The following is a 6,000-nucleotide window of genomic DNA, read 5'->3' as shown; positions in this document are numbered from 1 at the left end:
TGTCTCTCGACCATTGCCAGCAGTCTGTTGTGGGGGTATCTTTGTGGATTTCTGTGGGCCTCTCTAGCACTTTGCTTCTTCCTATTCTCATGTGGTCTTCATTTACCATGGTCTCCTATTCATTGTTCTCCCTCTCTGTTCTTGATCCAGCTGGGATCTCCCGCTTTCCCAAGCTCTCTTTCCCTCAACACTCCCCCTTCATTACCCCCACTCATGTCCAGGCTGTTCATGTAGATCTCTTCCATTTCTCCATCAATGGGCAATCCCTATATCTTTCTTGGGGTCCTGTTTTCCAGGTAGCCTCCCTGGTAATGTGAGTAGCAGTCCAGTCATCCTTGTTCCACATCTAGTATCCTCCTATGAGTGAGTACATACCATGTTTGTCTTTCTGAGTCTGGGTTACCTCACTCAGGATGATTTTTTCTAGATCCATCCATTTGCCTGCAAACCTCATGATGTCATTGTTTTTCTCTGCTGAGTAGTATTTCATTGTGTATATGTACCACATTTTGTTTATCCATTCTTCAGTTGAAGGGCATCTAGGTTGTTTCCATGTTCTGGCTATTACAAACAATGCTGATATAATCATAGCTGAACAAGTACGCTTGTGGTGTGGTTGAGCATTCCTTGGGTATATGCCCAAGAGTGGTATAGCTGGATCTTGGGAGAGATGGATTCCCAATTTTCTAAGAAAGCGCCATATTGCTTTCCAAAGTGGTTGTACAAGCTTGCATTCCCACCAGCAGTGGAAGAGAGTTCCCCTAGCTCCACATCCTCTCCAGCATAAGGTGTCTTCAGTGTTTTTGATCTTAGCCATTCTGACAGGCGTAAGGTGGTATCTCAGAGTTGTTTTGATTTGCATTTCCCTGATGATTAGGAATGTTGAGCAATTCCTTGGAGTCTGGCAAACAGACTCCAAGAACACATCAAAACAATTATCCAACATGATCAAGTAGGATTCATTCCAGGGATGCAGGGATGGTTCAACATACGAAAGTCTGTCAATGTGATACACCATATAAACAAACTCAAAGAAAAAAACCACATGATCATCTCACTAGATGCTAAAAAGGCATTTGACAAAATCCAACACCCCTTAATGATAAAGGTCTTGGAGCGATCAGGAATACAGGGAACATACCTAAACACAATAAAGGCAATTTACAGCAAGCCAACAGCCAACATCAAATTAAATGGAGAGAAACTCAAAGCAATTCCACTAAAATCAGGAATGAGGCAAGGCTGTCCGCTCTCCCCATACTTATTCAATATATTACTTGAAGTTCTAGCCAGAGCAATAAGACAACATAAGGAGATTAAGGGGATACAAATTGGAAAGGAAGAAGTCAAGCTTTCCCTATTTGCAGATGACATGATAGTATACTTGAACAACCCCAAAGATTCCACCAAGGAACTGATACAGCTTATAAACACCTTCAGGAACATAGCAGGATACAAGATCAACTCAAAAAATCAGTAGCCCTCCTATATACAATGGACAAAAAAGCGGAGAAGGAAATCAGAGATACATCACCCTTTACTATAGCCACAAATGACATAAAATATCTTGGGGTAACACTAACCAAGCAAGTGAAGGACCCTTATGACAAGAACTTTAATTTCCTGAAAAAAGAAATTGAAGAAGATGTCAGAAAATGGAGACATCTCCCATGCTCATGGATAGGTAGGACTAACATAGTAAAAATGGCAATCTTACCAAAAGCAATCTACAGATTCAATGCAATCCCCATCAAAATACCAACACAATTCTTCACAGACCTGGAAAGAATAATACGCAACTTCATATGGAAAAACAAAAACCCAGGATAGCCAAAAGAATCCTGTACAATAACACAACCTCTGGAGGCATCATGATCCCTGACTTCAAGCTGTACTATAGAGCTACAGTAATAAAAACAGCTTGGTACTGGCATAAAAACCGACATGTGGACCAATGGAATCGAATTGAAGACCCTGACATTAATCCGCACACCTATGAACATATAATTTTTGACAAAGAAGCCAAAAGTGCACAATGGAAAAAGAAAGCATCTTCAACAAATGGTGCTGGCAAAACTGGATATCAACATGTAGAAGGCTGCAAATAGATCCATATCTATCACCGTGCACAAAACTTAAGTCCAAGTGGATCAAGGACCTCAACATAAATCCAGCTACTCTGAACCTGCTAGAAGAGAAAGTAGGAAGTAGTCTTGAACGCATTGGCATAGGAGACCACTTCCTAAATAGAACACCAGTAGCACAGACACTGAGAGAAACAATCAATCAATGGGACCTCTTGAAACTGAGAAGCTTTTGTAGAGCAAAGGATACGGTCAACAAGGCAAAGCAACAGCCTACAGAATGGGAAAAGATCTTCACCAACCCCACATGTGACAGAGGACTGATATTCAGAATATATAAGGAACTCAAGAAGTTAGATATCAAAATGCCCAACAGTCCAATTAAGAAATGGGCTATAGAACTAAACAGAGAATTCTCAACAGAGGAAACTCAAATGGCTGAAAGACATTTAAGGAATTACTCAACATCCCTAATCATCAGAGAAATGCAAATCAAAACAACTCTGAGATACCACCTTATGCCTGTCAGAAGACACCTTTCATATGTTGAACCACCCTTGCATCCCTGGAATGAAGCCTACTTGATCATGGTGGATAATTGTTTGATGTGTTCTTGGATTCTGTTTGCCAGTATTTTATTGAGTATTTTTGCATCAATGTTCATGAGGGAGATCGGTCTGTAGTTTTCTTTTTTGTTGTATCCTTGCTTGGTTTAGGAATCAGTGCAATTGTAGCCTCATAGAAGGAGTTTGGTAATGTTCCTTCTGTTTCTATTGTGTGGAGCAATTTGGAGAGTATTGGTATTAACTCTTCTTTGAAGATCTGGTAGAATTCTGCACTGAAGCCATCTGGTCCTGGACTTTCTTTGGTTGGGAGACGTTTAATGAGCATTTCTATTTCCTTAAGGGTTATTGGACTATTTAAATAGTTTATCTGGTCTTGATTTAACTTAGGTATGTGGTACCTATCCAGAAAGTTATCCATTTCTTTTAGGTTTTCCAGTTTTGTGGAGTAGAGGTTTTTGTAGTATGACTTGATGATTCTCTGGATTTCCTCAATGTCTGTTGTTATGTCCCCCTTTTCATTTCTGATTTTGTTGATTTGGATGCTCTCTCTCTCTCTGTCTTTTGGTTAGTTTGGATAATGGCTTGTCTATCTTGTTGATTTTCTCAAAGAACCAACTCTTTGTTTTATTAATTTTTTGTATTGTTCTCTTTGTTTCTATTTTATTGATTTCAGCTCTCACTTTGATAATTTCCTGGCTTCTATTTTTCCTGGGAGACTTTGCTTCTTCTTGTTCTAGAGCTTTCAGGTATGCTGTTAAGTCACTAGTGTGAGATTTCTCCAGCTTATTTATGTGGGTATTTAGTGCTATGAATTTCCCTCTTAGCACTGCTTTCATATTGTCCCATAGGTTTGGATATGTGGTGTCTTCATTTTCATTGATCTCTAGGAAGTCTTTAATTTCTTTCTTTATTTCATCCTTAACCCATTGGTGATTCAGTTGAGTATTATTCAGTTTCCATGAGATTGTAGGTTTTCTGTAGTTTTTGATGTTGAAATCTAACTTTAGACCATGGTGGTCTGATAGAACACAGGAGGTTATTCCAATTGTTTTGTATCTGTTGAGATTTGTTTTGTGGCCAAGTATGTGATTGATTTTAGAGAAGGTTCCATGGGGTGCTGAGAAGAAGTTATATTCTTTTTTGTTAGGATGGAATGTTCTGTAGATATCGATTAAGTCCATTTGAGTCATGACATCAATTAAGTCCTTTATTTCTCTGTTAAGTTTTGGTTTGAGAGATCTGTCCAGTGGTGAAAGTGGGGTGTTGGGGTCTCCTACTATTAATGTGTGGGGTTTTATATGTGATTTGAGCTTTAGTAGTGTTTCTTTTACATATGTGGGTGCCCTTGTGTTTGGGGCATAAATGTTCAGAATTGAAACTTCATCTTGGTGGGTCTTTCCTGTGATGAGTATGTAATGCCCTTCTTGATCTCTTTTGATTGATTTTAGTTTGAAGTCTATTTTGCTGGATATCAGGATGGCTACACCCACTTGTTTCTTAAGACTGTTTGATTGGAAAGTCTTTTCCCAGCCTTTTATTTTTAGGTAGTGTCTATCTTTGAATTTGAGATGTGTTTCTTGTATGAAGCAGAAAGATGGGTCCTGCTTTTGTATCCATTCTGTAAGCCTATGTCTTTTAATAGGTGAATTAAGTCCATTGATATTGAGGGATATTAATGACCAGTGATTGTTCATTCCTGTTATTTTTTGGTGGTGATGTGTGTGTACTTCTCTTTGTTGGGGTTTACTGCTGTGGCTTTATCTATTGCCTGTGTTTTTGAGTGTGTATCTTACTTCCTTAGGTTGGAATTTTCCTTCTAGTGCTTTCTGCAGGGCTGGGTTTGTGGATAAGTATTGTTTAAATCTGGCTTTGTCTTGGAATGTCTTGTTCACTCCATCCATGATGATTGAAAGTTTTGCTGGGTATATTAGTCTAGGCTGGCATCCATGGTCTCTTAAAGACTCATCTCTTATTCCAATTGGTGCTGGTAGACTCTCTCTATTAAAATTTCTTATCTAAGTTGAAAATGTTCCTCAAAACTATTTTCTGATTAAAACATAAACACCAGGCATGAAAGCCCTCTTTTGATTTGTGGATAGGGTTCTCTGAGAAATTTTCAAAACTTATAAAGTATTCCTGTTGACCTCATGTGCAAACCTCCCCACCCAGGTGGAAAGTAAGTCCTGATTGCTGAAGACATCATACCCTCCAGACACATTGCACAGAGGACACAAGCTGATATGAAAGCATCCTCTTTAGTACTAGCTTTCATTGTACCAGAAGGAGCCATGCAAGCTTCAAATGAAGGAAAGTAACTAATAGTCCCACCTACCTTAAAATCTACATACCACAACAATGGCATGACCTGACTTTAAGAGAGCAGATGCATACATACACTGATGTTAATTAATAGCTCTCTAATTTGAATTATGCCCAACACCAGTGGTAATTCATGCTTGGTAATAGAATCCTAGACAATTACCCAGGCCTATGATGTCATGGATCATGGAGAAGAACCTACAACCACCAGTTTACTAAACCTGCATAACCCCCAACTACACTATAACTGTTTGTCCTTATGCATACAGGTAAATGTAACACTCACCCTCATCAATGAAACTTCTCTTTACAACAGACTTAGACTGTTACACAAAATGAAACAGTCATTGTACACCATAACCAAACAAAATGCAGAGTTGTGGATCCCAGTCCCAACTGATAAACCCACAAAATAACTCTTGCATCTAAGGTCAGGTATTATTGTCCAAGAGTGAGGGGAAAGAAAAACTAGAGGACTAGCAAGTTTGCCATCAGATTGTATCTCCTAGAAATGTCAGAGTTGCTTCACCTATGATGTCAAATCTTACTAACATGGCTGTCTAAGGATAACCTGAACAACAACAACACAAGTGGGCATGATAGCATGTGGAGGAAAAATCTCAAGAGGCCTCAACCCTAGACAAAGAAGTATAGGAAACTAAGGAATTCTGAGAATGAAAGTAACAGTTTTCCCAAGGTTAAAAGAACAACAGTTGGTTATCTAATAGAACATTGTAAGTTTTGAAAAAATGTAAATACAAGTAATATTATACAGAGTAAGTAGGTAATACTTACATACTTAGGAATAATATATTCATATAAACAAGGAAAGCAAAGGAGGTCATGAATTTGAAAGAGAGTGAGGTAGAGCACATGAGAGGGTTTGGATGGAGGAAAGAAAAAAGAAAGTGATGTAATGTTCTTTCAAATGCTAAAATAATTTTAATTAAAAATTATCCAAAACTAATAAATAAATATCTGTGTTATTATTTAGTGTATGTAAAGGTCTAGAGACTAAAACACTTGCCTTG

The sequence above is a fragment of the Peromyscus eremicus genome, unplaced genomic scaffold (genome assembly GCF_949786415.1).
Source record: "Peromyscus eremicus unplaced genomic scaffold, PerEre_H2_v1 PerEre#2#unplaced_143, whole genome shotgun sequence".
NCBI lineage: Eukaryota > Metazoa > Chordata > Mammalia > Rodentia > Cricetidae > Peromyscus > Peromyscus eremicus.
This window is presented reverse-complemented; position numbering follows the sequence as displayed.